At 43.1% G+C, this 17895-nt stretch overlaps 1 pseudogene; it reads right to left on the bottom strand.

Annotated features, from left to right (window-relative positions):
- The window catches only part of LOC140189847 (histone H2AX-like), an 836563-nt pseudogene that overhangs the window by 366551 nt on the left and 452117 nt on the right, over positions 1 to 17895 (bottom strand).

The raw sequence follows: 17895 nt of genomic DNA, 5'->3' as shown, positions 1-17895 counted from the left end.
TAACCTGGTTGCATTCTGTGAATCAGCCTTTATCTCAATAGTTTACAAATGGATTTGGGAAGTGGAACAGCATTAAATCTCTCTTATGTTATGAATCCACACACGGTCTTTATCGTAAATGAGTGTGGACTCTAACGGTGACATCCTGTTCACACATCTATGTTTATTTTTGATTAATGGATACAATTATAATCTTGGTGGTATTTACATATTGTGGGGACTGAAGTTAGTTTGGAGAATTTCTTTTTGTCACCTGTTCATTGGTGAATCGGTCTGTTCGCTGACTGCGTTGCTCCAGAAAGTAACGGGGAGAGCGAGCCCCAGAGAATTTCCTCATTAATTTCCCTTTCTCATGAACCTGTGAACACGGCCCACCGGGAACCACAGTCCTGCCCGGCAGGCTTGCTTTTAGCCTTACCACCGGTTTTCCCTCATCTACTCATTCTAGTAAAGCCCCTCACAAAGAATGGCGAAAGCTTCCGGATTCACCTTTTTTCTAGCTTCTGGGGGAATGAGGAAGGGTACTTACGATTGGTGGTGCAACGCTTTCTCAGATTGGTTATCTGGAATAGCCGAATGAGCGAGCTGTCCGGTTCTCCAATGATCAGAGGCGCGGAAAATAACAGTCAGTCACCAAAAATTCTGAAATTTGAAAAGCCCGCCAATAAATAAATAAATGGTCTACAATATGAATCAATTACAAATCTCTGTATGAACACGGATTCCCTGCATGACTACTCCACTTCTGTCCATACAGAATGTAAATTAATTGTTCCACGGCTGACTTCAGGAATCTCTGGTTCTTTGTGGAAACACATTAGCTTATGGATGGGTTGCTCTTCTCAAATTTGCCAGAGCCACAGAAACAGCCAGGTGGTGAATCTCAGCCTCACCTGGAAGCGCTCATTCAGTCCCTGAATGGTGGACAGGGAAGAGCTAGTCCCGCTTGTCAATGTTTGGCCCACAGCTTCTGAACCTCCCCTTTCCATCTACTTATCTCGATGGTTTTTAAAATGTTGCTCAAGTACCTGCCTCAACCACTGTTTCTGGCAGCTCATTCCAAGCAAACAGCAGCCTTTTAACGAAGAAACAGCTGCCTCAGAGGTCTCTTTTATATCTCTCAACTCTGATCGGAAGCTAATAATCTCTTGCTATTTGCACACCTACCCTGGAAAATAGACTATGCATTTTTACCCTGTGAATGCCCCACATGATCTTGTGTACTTCTATCAGTTCACCCCGATTTTTCAGTCAACCATTTTTTCCCTTGCAAGCCTTTTGCTCTTAACATATCTCCTTCAGCAACTGCTTGACAACCTCTTGCCTTCTTTTAGCCTTCCTTATTCCTTTATCAAGTGTTCTCTTGCATTTCTTATTCTCTGTAAGCACCTTATTTGTTCCTACTAGCTGATACCTGTGATGCATGTCCTTTGTTTTAACCATGGCCTAAATATTTCTTGAAGAACTAGGTCCCTACACTTTTTATTCTGACAGGCACATACAAGATTTGTACTTTCAAATTTTCACTTTTGAAGGCTTCCTATTTACCAAGTACACCTTCACCAGAAAACAGCCTATCCCAATCTACACTTGCCAGATGCTTTCTGATACCATCAAAATTGGAGCAAGACTAGAACCAATAGACTAGATCTACCTTGCTGTATATTTATTTTGAAACTAATGGACTTGTGATCATTAGATACAAAGTATTCCCCATACACAAACTTCTGTTACCTGCCCTGTCTCAATCCCCATAGCAGATCAAGCATCACAAACTCTCTAATTGGGACTTCTGTGTACTGATTATTTTAAACAATATTTTTATTGAATTTTACATACATTTCACATATACAAATAAACAATAATAATAATAAACTAAATAGTGGAACATGTCCTCTTGTTTTTCACCATCATCAAAGGAAAAGAAATATAATATTACACATATTTCACATATTTAACAAAGAAATAAAATAAAAACACATCAGAAAAAAAGCGTAGAAGTACTCAACAACACGCAGCTATTTCAAAATGACTGTGCACCTTGAAGTCCAAGAAACTCCAATAAAGGTTTCCAGACAGTTTCAAATTCTCCTGCCCTTCCTCTGGTTATGTAAGTCAGTCTCTCCAATACAATACAAGATGCCATCTCCTTCACACATACATGTATCAAAGGTATATCCATTTTTCTCCAAGATAAAGCTATCATCCTCCTGGCCTGCAGGAGTCCAAATTCAATTAAAGTTGACTGTTTTGAAGTTTTTTGGATATATACCTAGTACACACATTTTTGCTTGATGAGGCACCTTTACTCCAACAATCTCAGATATAGTCTGAACAACTATTTCCAGTATTTTTTTTAAATATTGGACAGTCCCATACACAGTGAAACAGAGTACCTTTTTCTTCTAAACATTTAACACAAGTATCCGGGATGTCAGGGGACCAACGGTTCAGTTTGACCGGGGTAATATAAGTTCTCACTAACTATTTGATTGTAATAGCTTTATTCTCATATTAATTGATTGTTTTGGGGCTTCTAAACATGCCATTTCCCACTCAGTTTCTTGTATGTCCTCTTGAACATCCAGACTCCATGCCTCCAGATACCTGTATCTGGCTGGATGCCCAAGAAGAGTTTATTTATCATATACGCCAGTGTGGATGAAAATTAAATTTTGCATTAATTTTTGTTGTCAAGCTTGACTAGCTGTGTATTGCTCAAAATTGGGTCATGAGAGTGACAGGATAAGATGCACACACTGCTTTGCTTTTGCTAGCTGACAGTAGGTTGGACAAGGCATCAAAGGTTACGAAGGGAATGCCGGCAGCTGGGGTTGAGGAGGGGAAGAAAAAAACGTTCTGTCATGATTGAATGGTGAGCAGACTTGATGGGCCAAATGGCCCAATTCTTCTCCTATGTCTTATGGTCTTATTATGCCAGTAATGAGGTATTGTCAACATTCGCCTAAGACTGTCTAGCTAATTTTATGTATCAAGTGGGAACAGATATGAACTGTCTGATTCCTAACGAATGCTTCTCAAAGTCACTGACAAAGTATGTTTAACGTTTGGCTATTGCCCAAAATTTTCTGCCTAAATATAAGATGTAACCTGACATTCACGGAGTTGCAAGGCAACGACACGGGATTCCGAATGAACCCAGCCGTGAGGCTTGCTTGAAAGATAGAAGTCAAGACTGGACTGGGATGAGCCCATCCATCGGACTTGCTCGAGGCAGAAGAATCGAGACCAGACACGGGTGCCGGAGCTGTCCCAAACTGGCTGGTGACCACCCATGAACTAGAGTAAAAGAACAAGAGGGGTATTGGAAGAAGGGACACTGCAAGCTCTGGGAGGGTAAATTTACACCTCAGTGTAATGTAGATGGTTAGCCCATTGGGGAGAAGAGAATGCAAATACTACCTGAAAAAAAAAAATTAGATCTTGTATAGTTGTCAAAAGATTCTCATCAATATTAACTGGAGGATGAAAATGGGTAATTATAACAGTATGTTTCAACATAACAATCAAGGAAAAGGACCTAGGGGTGAATCGTCTCTTCAATCACAGCCCGTCAATCCTCTGACAGTGGCATTGATGAATCCAAATACACAAAAGAAGGTCAAAAGGTGAAAGAAGATGAAACAACTCTTCTGTGGCCCGTTGGTTCCCCTACAAATTAGGTTTGGTTGGAAACAGGAGATAGCAGGTACTTTTTCTCATCATATCTAGTGGTGGAGTTGTGGGGATTGGCTTTATGGTGGATCCTTTGATCTAAAAAGATTCAGTATTGGCAAAATCAGTATCAGAGATTCTAACTGGGATTTTGAATATATGATGCGGTGCTTTTACAAATTGGAAGAGGCCAAACGGCACCAGCCTCTGAAGGCTAAACCTAAAAAAGAGGAATAACAAATTACATAGAAGGCTGAGGTGCCTTGATCAGGATTCTTGGCTCCAACTGCCTCAAGCAGTGGCCGGTATCCTAGAACAGCACCACATCTCCATTCTCTGCAACTTCCGCATAATATAGAAATGGCTGTTGGGATGTCCGAGCATTGTGATCGCCAACAGCAGCTTAAACAACAGCAACAGCCGAGGAGAGGCCAACAAATAGTTCAGACCCTCTGTTCCAGGCTCCTCATATAATGGTAGGGAATGTCCTGATACATAAACCCTGGACTCCGGCTGAGGTACCCAACTTGATTAGTGAGACATGCATTTGGTTAGTCCAGACTTGCCAAATTTTTAATCCATTACCTGGAGACATCCAGGCATTGCTCAAGGTAGCCTATGGAGCTTCCTTTCTAGGAATTAGAACAGAATTTCCCGATGTCCTCAAGAGGACTGAGCCTCACCACCAGGAATTGATGGGAATGGTGATGGGAGTCCTACTGTTGGAACAAATGGCTGGATGAACAGTATAAAAGATGCCACCCTCAAAGGAACCAGGCAGCACAGTGACTTTGGAGAACTAACTAAATGTCAGGATAAGAAAGGGGAGATGATGCCCACTTTAAAGACAGTTGGGAATTTAACACAGGGATACCCCTGGCAGGAAGCAACCCACTGGCAGTGCAAACATTTATAAGTTGTATCCGACCAGAGGTAGCACATATTTTCAAATTATCCAATCTGAAGTGGTGTTACCAAAAGGCAGAAAAAGTATTAAGACTGCAGGAATAGCCAGAGTTCCTTCAATAGAACTCCTGTCCAAGTTGGTTGAAGTAAAGATGGGGAAAGTTTGATTTGATCAAACACTTGTTATTATTTGAGAACTCATCTCTTAATTTGCTTGGACACCAAGTAATCAACTAAATGCTGTTACTCATTGTACTTCCGACGGACTGATTGTATCTTGAAATCCCTGAGAATAGATTGCCTGAGCTCCGCACTATAATGCTACATAAAGCTGAACAATCAGAAGGTTTAGTTGCTCTCTACAGCTGGCAAATGAGAGGAATCCCTGGAGAGATTGGCTGTTGCAGCAAATAGAAGTCAACATTAAAGTGGGGGAATTCTTGGACGATTCTATCAGTCCTTGATTAGGTGGAGCCAGGTGCTGAGATCGACTGAGGATCGGAAATATGAATTTTGGGCAGAGTTGAGCTCCAACTTCTGCCCATTTGACTGTTCAATTATAATGGGCCTTCTTTTGTGTTTTTTTGTCTTTCTTTTCTTTAAGAACCCTTTAGATAAGTTCTTTTTTAAATTCTTTAATTGTATGCAGTATGCTGTCTATCATTTCTTGGCACTGAGTTGCACAGGGTAGCAAGTTACACAGCATCCAAATAAGTGGAATTTGGGGTCAGACAGACATCTCAATCTCACTGGTTGGGTGGGACAGGAGTGTGTATTCCTTAGACTTATGCAGCCAAGGAAACCAGAGGGGTTTCAGGTGCAGAATTCTGAACTCTGCTCAGAGGGAGGTTGGTAACGGAATCAGAGGCTCCAAGCACCAACTGCTGGGAGACAAAGCAGTCATGCGAGACTCCAAGAGCAGGCACAGCAACATAAGCACCACCTGGCTCAACTACCAGAAAGCATACAACTCAATGCCCCACACATGCATCCTAGAATGTCTGTCTCTGTACAAGGTCAACACAACACTATGGATGTTCATCGTGTCCTCTGTGGGCTGTTGGAGGCCAATTTTAAATGTTAACTTAAAGCCAATAGCACAAATGCATAATTGAAGTGGAATATACCCCCTCAGAAAATAATACGTTTTATGAAGAGATTTAAAGTGTGGATACAAAAAGAATAGCTCCCGTTAGAGCTTAGAAGCACTGTTTGGCCATGCTGTCCTGTGCATGGCCACGTAGCAACTGTAATGCTCCAGCGCACATAGTCTTTGTTTTATTTAATGTTAATTTTTTACATAATGTTCATACGAATTACCACGCAGTTGTCAGGACATGAAAAATCTTTATGACTCTGAGCAACGGTTTGGCATGCGGCTGCAATTAAAACAGAAAATTAGAGGGACCATTGCTTAGCAGGACAGTTTAGGCCTTGAGATACAGATAACAGCTGGGAAGTAGGAGGTATTTTAGAGAGCGATAATTGTTATTTTAGATTAAGGATCATTATTAGTTAGGGAAGCGGGCCATGGAGGAGCAAATGGATTTGAATATAGATAAGTGAGTGTTGCTACGATTTATACTGATGTGGTTAATCAGGAAACATGCAGAATAAATTTAGAATGCGTTACCAGAACTAGAAAGTCCAAGTTACCCGGCTAGGTTGGACAGGTTGTGACTTTATTCCATGGCGTGTTGGAGAATGAAGGGCGGCATTGTAGCAACGTTGAAAATGAAGAAAGTCATAGGTAATACGAGCAGTAAGAGTACTTTTTCATGGTAGAAGTGTAGGAGAAAGGGCGTAGATTTCAGAAGAAATGAGAAAGATTTCACAGGGACATGAGGGGTAACATTTTATTTCATCTGTATGGGAGTGTGAAAATGGAAGTGCCTGCCTGGAGAAGTGGATGACACAGATACAATAGCCTCATTTAAGAAACTCTCGGACGGGTAATTGGTGGATGGAGGCATAATGCCCCGCACGTAATAAAATGGGATACGCTCAGGTAGATGGGGGGCATGGTGGTTGGTATAAACTAGTTTGCTCGAATCAGTTGGAGACGTGCTGCATTGCTCTATAACTCTGTCAATTCTGATGTTACATAAAGCTCTGTAAACCTTCATTCTGTAGTGATTTTTCACCGGGAGTTTCACAAAAATCAGGGGGGAAAAATCTGACGGTAAAAGCAATGTCACAAAATTTTTGGATAAGATGGCACAAACTTTACAGGAAACCAAGGGTCAACTTTATTCACTCAGGAAATGGTCGTATATAGAATAAATTTTCAGCAAAACTGGCTGTGGCAGGTACTGAACAATAATTGAAAGGTACTCGGACAAATATATATATAGGAAACGTTTAGAAGGACTGTGGCAAACACAGGCAGTTCAGACTACCTGAATGGGCATCGTGATCCACTTGGATCAGTTTAGAGAAATGGTCTTTTTCCATGTCAAATATTTCATTACTCTTTGAATGTGTGACTCTATTAAACCACTCACCCCTGGTTCACCCGTACTGGTAAGGGGATGGATGGATGTGACGGAAAACTCATTTTTCTTTTCCATCTTCATTAGAACAGACTGACCTACTGTGCAATCAACAACACATACCAGGGAAGTACTCAGTAGGATAGTGATCCGGTGGCTACCCATTTCACACTCCTATTCTGACCTGCCAGTCTATAGCCTGCTCCATTGCCCTGATGGGGCACACTCAGATTGGAGTAACAACACCTTATATTCCTGGGTCGCCTCCAACCTGATGGCATAAGCATTGATTTCTTGAACTTCTGGTAATTGCTACTGTTGCCACTTTTGCCCCTCCCATTCCCGTTTTCCCCTTCTCACATTATATCCTTACCTGCCCATCACCTCTCTGTGGCTCTCCTCTAAATTCCCTTTCTTCCATAGCCTGCTACACTCTCCTATAACAGCCCCCTTTTCCAGCCCTTTATCTCCTTCACCTATCAACTTCACAGCTCTTTACTCCACACCTCCCCCTCTCCTGGTTTCACATATTACCTCCTACCTCGTACTTCACTCCCTGACCCCACCTTCTTGCTCTAACTTCTCATCTTCTTTTCCAGTCCTGATGAAGGGTCTCGGCCTGAAACGCTGACTGCCTACTCTTTTACATAAATGTTGCCAGGCCCGCCGAGTTCCTCCAGCATTTTCTGTTTGTTACAGGGAAATACTCAATCAATTTCCAGTCCCACAGTTACCATATCACACACAGCACATTACCTATATGGCAATTATTTCTCACCTCAGTACAGAGAGCACATTCGTCATATGCCTCCCTACCGCCTGCAATTCTGTTAAACTAAACAATATTATTCAGTTGTGCTTCCCTGCTGTGATGGAGAACATTCAACCTCTAACTCTGCGTGGTCTACTGAGCGTTGCTGCATCTCCTGCTTTTATTTTGTATTCCAAAGATGACCCTATGTTTTTGTTATTATAGATTATGCACGACCCAAGCTGGACATTTCTGATATGATTCCTCTGCATGTGTGGCAACACTCGCTATTGAGAATAATCATTACCGCTAGATGGCAGAATTTCTCAATTCTGAAATCACCAGCATCGTTGTTTTCTATGACAACATCTATTGTTTTTGTTACTGAACGCAATGCTCTCCACTCTCTCCGCACCCATGGGGGATGCTGTAGTAGTCTCGCAGACTAACCTCTACCTTGCTGACGCCCAGCAACACCACTTCATATTTACCCGTCGAACAGGATCCCATGGAGGAGCACCAGGCCACTTTCTCCCACACCATCACTGACCTTATTATGTCAACCAGTGCCACCAGCCCTATTTTTCCCTCAACCTGCACCAACCGTTTCTACTCCTACCCAATATCCACCAGCCTGCATGTCCAGGTACACCTATTGTTTCAGCTTTTTCCTGCCCCACTGAACTCGTATCCTCATACCTCGACTCAGTTTTATCGCTCCTGGTTCATTCCCTTCCTATCTACGTCTGTGACACATCACACACTCTTGGTCCTTTCATTACTGTCGTTTCCTGGCTCCATGCATCTTATTTTCACTGTGGATGTCCAGTCCATGTACATCTCCAACCCCAGCAGAAAGGCCTCAAAGCTCTCGGTTTGTTTTTGGACGTGAGATCCGACCAGTTCCCCTCTACACCACTCTCATCCGTGTAGCGGAACTTGTGTTCACTCTGAATAGTTTTCCTTTGGCTCCTCCCATTTCCTTCAAACAAAACATGTAGCGATGTGTACATGCATGGTTTCCAGATATACCTGCCGTTTTTTTGGCTGCGTGGAACAGTCTGTTCCAAGCCTATATTAGTGTCACTTGTTGTTGCATGAATGAAATCGCTAGAGAGAGTTACTGGTAGATACAAAGCAGCTTCTTATTTCGACAAAACAAGGTACAGCAGTCGTCATATGGACAGGCTTTTGGTGGAAAGGTCCGCTGGCCCAACGTGGGGCTCATATTTATTTGCTAAGCAAAGAAGGACAAGTCCATATTTATGAAGTATAGACAACGTTTTCTTTTGAAGCTACGTACAAACTTCACACCTTCTGATTCGTATCAATCCCACAGAAGCCAGCAGCATTTGTGGACTGGATTCACAGCTTTTAGGAATGCATTGTTCCAAATTAAATCCACAATACATTTTCAAGGAACAGAAAATTGGAAACCAAAGCCATTTGCTGAATGTAAATGACCTAAACCCAAAAATCACTCTAACATCAGTCCCACGCTTTTCTGACGTTATATCGAGGACTGCTTTGGGGTTGCTTCCTGTACCCATGCCAAACTCGTCGACCTCATCAAATTTGCCTTCATCTTCCACACTGCACTCAAACTTACATGGTCCATTTCGGACATTTCCCATCCCCTTCTTGATTGCTCTGTCTCTAACTCTGCAGTGATGTCTCTTATAAAATCACTGGCTCTCACACCTACCTGGGTTATACCTCTTCCCACCCAGTAAAAATACAATCCCCTTCTTTCAAATCCTCCATTTACTCCGCACCTGCTCTCAGGATGGGGCTTTTCATTCTAGAATGAAGGAGATGCCCTCCTGCATCAATGAAAGGGACTTCCCCTCCTGCACCATCAATAATGCCCTCAATTGCAGCTCTTCCATTTCACGCACTTCTGCCCTTAACCCATCCTCATCAGGGATATAGTTCCTCTGGTCCTCACCTTTCAGCCCACTGGGATCAGCGTCCAGCACATAATTCTCTGTTACTTCCGCCATCTCCAGTAGGCTCCCATCAGTAAGGCCATTTCTCCCCCACCCTTTCTGTCCTCCACGGGGATCAATTCCCATGCGACTCCTTGTCCATTCATCCCTCCCCACTGACCTCCCTCCAAGCACTATCCTTGCAAATGGAACAATTGCTATATCTGCCCCACATCTCCTCCTTCACTACCATTCAGGGCCCTAAACAGTCCTTCCAGGTAAGGATACACTGCAGTTGTGAGTCTGTTGAGGTCATGTATTGTATCCGGTGCTCCTTGTGTGGACTCTAGTATATTAAGACCATAAGACAAAGGAGCAGAAGCTGGGCATTTTATGGCGAGTCTGCTCCGCCATTTTATCATGAGCTGATCCATTCTCCCATTTAGTCCCACTCCCCTCCCTTCTCACCATAACCTTTGATGCCCTGCCTACTCAGATACCTATCAATCTCTGCCTTAAATACACCCAATGACTTGGCCTCCACTGCTGCCCATGGCAACAAATTCCATAGATTCACCACCCTCTGACTAAAAAAATTTCTTCGCATTTCTGTTCTGAATGGGTGCCCTTCAATCCTTAAGTCATGCCCTCTCGTACATATCGGTAAGATCCAAGACAGATTGGGAGACCACTTTGCTGACCCTGTACTCTGTCCATCAGAAAAAGTGGGATCTACCAGGAGCCATCCTATTTTAATTCCACTTCCCATTCCCATTCCGACATGTCCATCCATGGCCTCTTCTACTGTCATGATGAAGCTACACTCAGGTTGGAGGAGCAATATCTTGAATTCTGTCTGGGTATCCTCCAACCTGATTGCATGAACATCAATTTCTCAAACTTCTGGTGAAACCCATCTCCCCCCTTCTCCATTCCTCACCGCCTTTCCCTCTCTCACCTTATGTCCTTGCTCCCATCGCCTCCCTCTGGTACACCTCCCTTTCTTCTTTCTTCCATGGCCTTCTGTCCTCTCATATTAGATAAACCCTTCTCCAGCTCTGTATCTCCGTCACCAATCAAATCCCCAGATCTTAACTTCACACTCCCCCCCCGTTTCACTTATCACTTTGTGTTTCTTCCTACTCTCTCTTCTAACTCTGACTCCTCTTCATTTTTTTTTCTACAGAACGTCAACTGTACTCTTTTCCATTGAAGCTGCTTGACCTGAGTTCCAGCATTTTCTGCGTTACTTGGATTTCTAGAAAATGCAGATATTCTCTTGTTTGTGATCATAGAAACATAGAATCATAGAAATAAACAGCACAATACAGGTCTTTCAGCCCACAATGTTGTACCGACCATGTAACTTACTCCAGAAAGTGCCCAGAATTTCCTTACCGCATGGTCCCCTATTTTTTTTTGTTACATGCTCCATGGATATCTTGTGATTGTCTTATGAGGATGATGTAATGGTCTTTTGCAGGTCACCTATTGTAATTTTCCTGCCAATGTGAGGTCACATGATGACATGTTCACCACGGGTATAAAAGGAAACCCCTGGGGTGACGCAGTTAGTTTTTCAGTTAGAACGTCAGCCAGATACTCCGCTCCGCTGTGTATTTGCCTGATGACGCAGTTTTGATTTAAAACCAAATTTTATGTTCTATTGTAAGCTACAAAAGTGTTGGGCCGGCAGTTTAACCAATTGCTGCCGGGTTTGTTGATGTATCTTTTCAATAGTATTGGAGAGTGAAGATAGGAACCTGAAGGAGTTGTTCACCGGTTTTGGAGAGAATCGACCATTATTGAATTTATTCCAGAAAGAGTGATCTGCATGAGATAGCCTCTGCTAAAAGGAGAACAAAAGGCTATGCAGTGTCTAGTATCCAGAGGGAAAGGTCAGTGCTTTTAAACCATTTTATTTCTGTCATCGTGAATCCTACGGTTCCAGCTGGGATCGGCCGTGATGTCATGTCTTTGAGGAATTCTTTACTGCAGGGAAGTCTCTCCTAATTGACTGTATAAATCTCTTAGACTTTCAAATTTACCATTCTAAGAATTGTGCTTGAATTTACCACTTTAAGAACTGTTTTGCCATTTATCGCTTTAAGACCTAGCACTGAGTGGTGGTTTGTTAAATGGCCGCATAGCAGTTTGCTTCCAGTTAAGATTTTCGTTTGTTTATTTTTTTTATATATTGAGCAGAGTTTAATAAATATTCGATTGTTTTTATGAAACCTGACTCAATTCTATATTCATTGTTGCCGATCACGTGACATTCAAAGCTCCATGTACCTATCTAAGAATCTCTTAAAAGATCTTATTGTATCTGTGATCCATTGATACCACTGGATCTGGTTCAACAGATATGGCATCCACGGCTATAAAATGATGATGTGAGATTAATTTTTAAAGTTAATTCACCTACATCTACAATAACTAATTTCCGGTCCACTTGCAATATTGTTCAATCCTGAAGTGCTAAATTCGGAAAAATGTCACAAAACGAAAGAGATAGAAGAGAAACTTCATGAGGATGTTACTGGGACTGGAGCCATTCAATTATGAAAAGTGACTCGATAGGTTGGGACTGTTCCTCAGGAGGCTGAGGATGATGAAGTGTGACCTTATACAGATTTCTGAATGCTTGAGGGACGAGATCTGAAACGTCCTTATAATCTTTTTCTTCTCATCGTAACAGAGAAGATAGGTTTAAAGACAGATAGAAAATTTACAATGCCCACAGGGGGAAACATGGCCAGGCAGGTGAGCATGGTAACATGGAATGAGACTTCAAGGACAATGCTGCAGTTAAATTTTTCAAACGTCAGTCTGGACTCTGCATGCAAAGAAATCTTTACAAATACAATTCAGGCAATGTCTAATTTGGAGGAATCTATGAAAGTCATTTGATACAAGGTCAAATTCATTTTGGAGTTGGGAGAAAGATTTGAGCACCTCATCATCAGACATTTGATCCACAAGAACCAGATCTCTTTGCGCCCACCTGTTAAAACCAAAATCCAGTCTTGCTGGAATAAAATCTGAAATTAATCCAATTCTGGTTGCCCTTGATTTAGTCCTTGGAAGATCTAATGTTTTTTCCTAATTCTATCCCATACTTTTAATGTATAGTTAGCCCATTCATTCTGAATCTCAACATTCTTCCACACACTTGGATTTAAAAAGGGAAGAGCTGCTAAAGATAACTCAGCAATTGAATTTTGCTCTATGTGAACCCATCTTGAATCCACGTCTTCACTGATCCATGATACAATTGCTCTTAATTGGGCAGCCCAATAATAGGTATTTAAATGAGGTAAAGCTAAACCTCCCTGTTTTGTTTTTGTTTGAGTATAACACTTTTAGTCTCGCCCTGGGCCTCCTCTTCTGCCGTATGAACCTACTGATAAGTCTATCCAACATTTTAAAAGTAGATATAGGAACTATTATGGGTAGAGCACTGTAAAGAAAAATAAACCTGGGCAAAATATTTATCCTGATCACTTCTACTCTGCCTATCAGTGATAAAGGAAGCATCTCCCAATGTTTAAGATCTCTCCTCGCTTGATTAATAAGTTTAACATAACTGGCTGCAAAGAGCTGAGAGGAACAATGAGGTAAACTAACCCCCAAATATCTAAAGCCCTGTTTTGGCCGACAAAAAGTCACTTCATCATGCAGCTGGCTTGGCCAGGTCCCCGTAATCATCATAGTTTCAGATTTTGCTTCGTATGCTTTGTATCTAAAGACCTCTCCATAGCTTCTCAAACATTGCATAAGCGGGGGAACTGATGAAAGAGGATTCTTTATAAAAAGAAGAATCTCATCTGCAAATAAAGCTATCATGGGTTATACCTCCTTTATCTGTTACAGTATAGGTCCCCAACCACCGGGCCGCAAGGCATGCGCTACCGGGCCGCGAGGAAACGATATGATTTGGCGATATGAGTCAGCTGCACCTTTCCTCATTCCCTGTCACGCCCACTGTTGAGCTTGAATGCACGCGAGGTCATTACCCGCGCGTCATCCATGTCAGCGCGGGAAGGAGATCAACTCCTCAAGCTTGCAAATGACGGCAGGCTGAAAAGTTTGTTTGACATAACATCTCTGCCGGTATTCTGGATCAAAGTCAAGGCTAAAAATCCTGAGATAGCCACGAAAGCACTGAAAACATTGCTTCCAACATATCTCTGCAATGAATGCGACGAAAACTAAATTGCGGAATAGATTGGACATAAGGAACCCCCTTCGAGTATCGCTGTCTCCCATCACCCTTCGATAGGACCGTCTTGTTGCAGGAAAACAAGCCCAGGGCTCCCACTGATTCAGCGATATTGGTGCGTTGCAATGATTTTATATGTTCATACGAGGAAAATATGCGCTGTGTGTTTGATACCCAAACGTTACTTAAAATGTTATGATGGTATTATAAGTGACTTATATAACTATGTAACAATTACGGCATGGAAGCAGGCGATCTCGCCCCTTCTAGTCCGTGCCGAACGTTACTCTCACCTAGTCCCACCGACCTGCACTCAGCCCATAACCCTCCATTCCTTTCCTGTCCATATACCGATCCAATTTTTCTTTAAATGATAATATCGAACCAGCCTCTACCACTTCTACTGGAAGTTCGTTCAACACTTCAAGCTCCCCTGTCCTCCCCTGATAATTGACTTATCACTATATTCATGCGAGGAAAATATGCGCTGTGTTTAATATTAAATTCGTTAGATAAACCCTTTTAGAAACGAAATTGAGTGTATTAGCCACTTATCACCTATATTCCGGTCGTGATTAACACACCCCCCGCCTCCCCAACCCCCCCCCCCCCACCGCCGCCGACAACAGAATCGACAAAAACAATTTTTAAAAAATCGGCACGTAAACGCGCGCGCAGGTTACGCATGCGCACTGGTGCCCGCGCAAGGCTTCATGGTCATTGTAGTCTTTCTTGGAGTATTTGACACTACTCTTGTACGTTGGCAACCCTAACCCCCCCCCCCCCCCCACCCACCCCCCCCCCCGGTCGGCCGGTCCGCAGTATGAGAAAGGTTGGAGACCCTTGCGTTTTACCCTCAATTTGTTCATTTTGTCTTATTAACCCAGCTAGTGCTTCGATGCTTAACACAAATAATATCAGGGATAGGGGACTCACCCGTCTGTCGAGCATGGTAACATGGAATGAGATTTCAAAGCCAGTGCTGGAGTAGGCTACAGTATATTTTTTTAAAGTCAGTTAGGACTCTGCCTGAAAAGAAATCTTTACAAATACAATTCAGGCTGATGGGACGACTTTGGACAGATATCTCTGTCTGCACGGACGAGTGAAGTCCAGAGACTTGTTCTGTGCTATATTATTCCAAAGCGATAATAAAAAGTGGATGTTATCACTGGGATCCTAATATCATGGAAACCGGAACAATGAAAAAATGCCGATGCTGGAAATCTGAAAAGATTATCATTTCTCGACGCTGAGGGTGAATGAAAGTGTTAATTCATGTAAAGTGAAAAAAAAATGTTTCACGATGAACCACAGAACCTTCTCCTCCTTCTTTGCTGAAAAAGGAAGTTTTTAAATTTATTTGTCTATTTTTCGAGATACAGCGAGGAACAAACCTTTCCGGCCCAACGAGCCGCATCGCCCAGCAACCAACCTATTGAAACCTTGCTTTGGCCGTAGCAGGACAATTAATCTATTAACCGACTTGGATTATGCGAGGAAACTAGAGAACTAGGAGGAAACCCGTGCTTAACGGGAATAGAGTAGAAACGTTCTTGCAGACGGGGCCGGAACTGAACTCCGAACTCCGACGCCCTGAGCTGTAATAGCGTCGCACTAACCGCTACACACCCGTGGCTTCCCGTTTGTCATCTTTATTCCTCAACATAAACCCGCTATTAGCTGCTGGGACTCCAACTATTGATCGTTACATAGACACTGATACAGTGCAATTACCACAAAAAAATAAGCTGTAAATATTGACGTAAGCGAACAGAGAACGGCATTGCGCGACAACCAGCAATGTAAAGACGGTTCATCACAGAACAGTAAGCACTGGAAAAACTCCGGGGGGGGGGGGCGGGGGGAGAAAAGAAATGGCACAGGATTAGCAATCTCAGCATGGTAACACTTCTGACTATACGTGCCAGAACAGGTTGACAATGCTAATTCTTCCGCTAACCTTGCCCCTTTGCCCGGTTGTTCACTCCTCCTTGTTCTGTCCCTGTTCTAGTTTCCCCAGTAGTTCACAAACTTTGCCTCCCATTCTGCAGTTCGTGGGAGTTCACCATTTACAGACCCACACAGTAAAACAATCGCGAACTTGGCTGATCAAAACAATGCCTTCAGTTAAGTTGCTCTAATGGTATATAACTCATAAGAAATAGGTATTGTAGGCACAGGCATTCCAATAGTTTAATTTATTTTCACTCACAGTGTTACATCGGTTTGTGGACAGCATAACGACCCCAAAAGACCCGAGGTTCAATTTGGAGCATCCTAAAAGAATGACTGGGTTAGTGGGAGCTGGCACACTACGCCCGATGCAGGCAGATTTAAACTCTCTCTTTGGCTTTGCTGAGAGGTTTGGAGGTTGGATCTGACGGCTGTTGAAAAATTACATTGGAAAGTTAACGGCAAAGTGTGTCGTGGAGAAAGACCTTATGTATTTGTAAATGTTTGTTTTAATTTGTCTCTTTGTAAATACTTTGTTTTCTTCACAGCTTTTGGGAAGCCTTTGATCTTTTGTCCAGCTGGCACTAAATAAAACCCCTGTGTACTAACGGGCTGATGCGGCTTACCATCATATATTTTTCACTGGTGACCCTCGTCGGGCAGCCTTACATACACCTGATAGCCAGGTGTGATAGATGTTTGTAGCTGTGGGATAGAAAGCCGAAAGGAGGTGATGTCGAAAAAAGTGGGCAGGCGCTAGGATACGGTATCGCGGCTAGCAGCTAGGATAAGGACTGGTCGACAAAGTGGAGGCTATCAGTAATAATCCCCGGCCCCGCACGAAGAAGCAGGTCCGGTTTTTCCAGGGGTTAATCGGTGATATTGCCGTTTTAACCCCCCACCCCACCCCTTTGCCACCTTGGCAGTCGCACTAACATATCTGACGCTGAAGTATGCAGAGAATCCAGTCCTGTGGACTATAGAATGTGAGGAAGACTCTGCGACTCTGAAGGAGGCTTTCTGTTCCCGGCCGGTCCGCATCGGCCCAGATTTCCCCAAATCATTCACCATCCAGGTCGACACGTCAGCACTGGGGGATTGGAGCAGTCCTGGCCCTAGTAAAACAGGGAGAAGAACAGCGGTGTTGCGTATAAGTCGGAAGCTGTTACCACAGCAGGCAAGGTATTCCACTGTTGCGAAGGAAGCTGTTGCCATAAAATGGGCCTTAGAGAGCCTCCGGTATTAAATGCTAGGCAGAAAATTCCTTCTGAAGTCCGACCACAAAGCATTCACCTGGATCCACTCCATGAAAGACCACAATGCATGCGACATGAGCTGGTACCTGCCTCTACAACCGTTCCATTTCAACATCCGTCATAAGGCAGGACAGCGCAACATCATGGCAAACTACATCTCCCGATTGTCCACCTTGTACAATCTAGAAGAGGAAGCCAATCAAGTTGGCAATGCTCATTCTCCCGTTAACCCTGCTCCTTTGCCCGGTTAGTTACCCCTCCTTGTTCAGTTCCTGGTCTAATTTCCCCAGAAGTTCACACGTTTCTGCCCTCCCGTTCTGCAGTTCTTGGGAGTTCACCATTTACACACCCCAGCAGTAAAACAATGACTAGCTTGGCTAATCAAAATAATCCCTTCAGTTAATGTGCTCGACAGGTTTATAACTCATAAAGATAAGGATTCAAGACACAGGCGTACAAAATGGTCTCATTTATTTTCAATGGGTTGTGGACAGCGGACCCGAGGGTCAGTTTGGAGTATCCTAAAATAATGCCTGGATTAGTGGGAGCAGGCGCACGACACCCTACACAGACAGATTTATTCTCTCAGTTTGTCTTTTGCTGAAAGGTGTGGGGAATGGTTCTGCCGGTTAGTGAATAAATATATTGGAAAGTTAACGACAAAGTGTGTCGTGAAGAAAGCCTTTGTATATTTGTATGTTTTTCC

This window comes from Mobula birostris, chromosome 29 (assembly GCF_030028105.1).
Source record: "Mobula birostris isolate sMobBir1 chromosome 29, sMobBir1.hap1, whole genome shotgun sequence".
In the NCBI taxonomy this organism is placed as follows: Eukaryota; Metazoa; Chordata; class Chondrichthyes; order Myliobatiformes; family Myliobatidae; genus Mobula; species Mobula birostris.
This window is presented reverse-complemented; position numbering and strand designations above follow the sequence as displayed.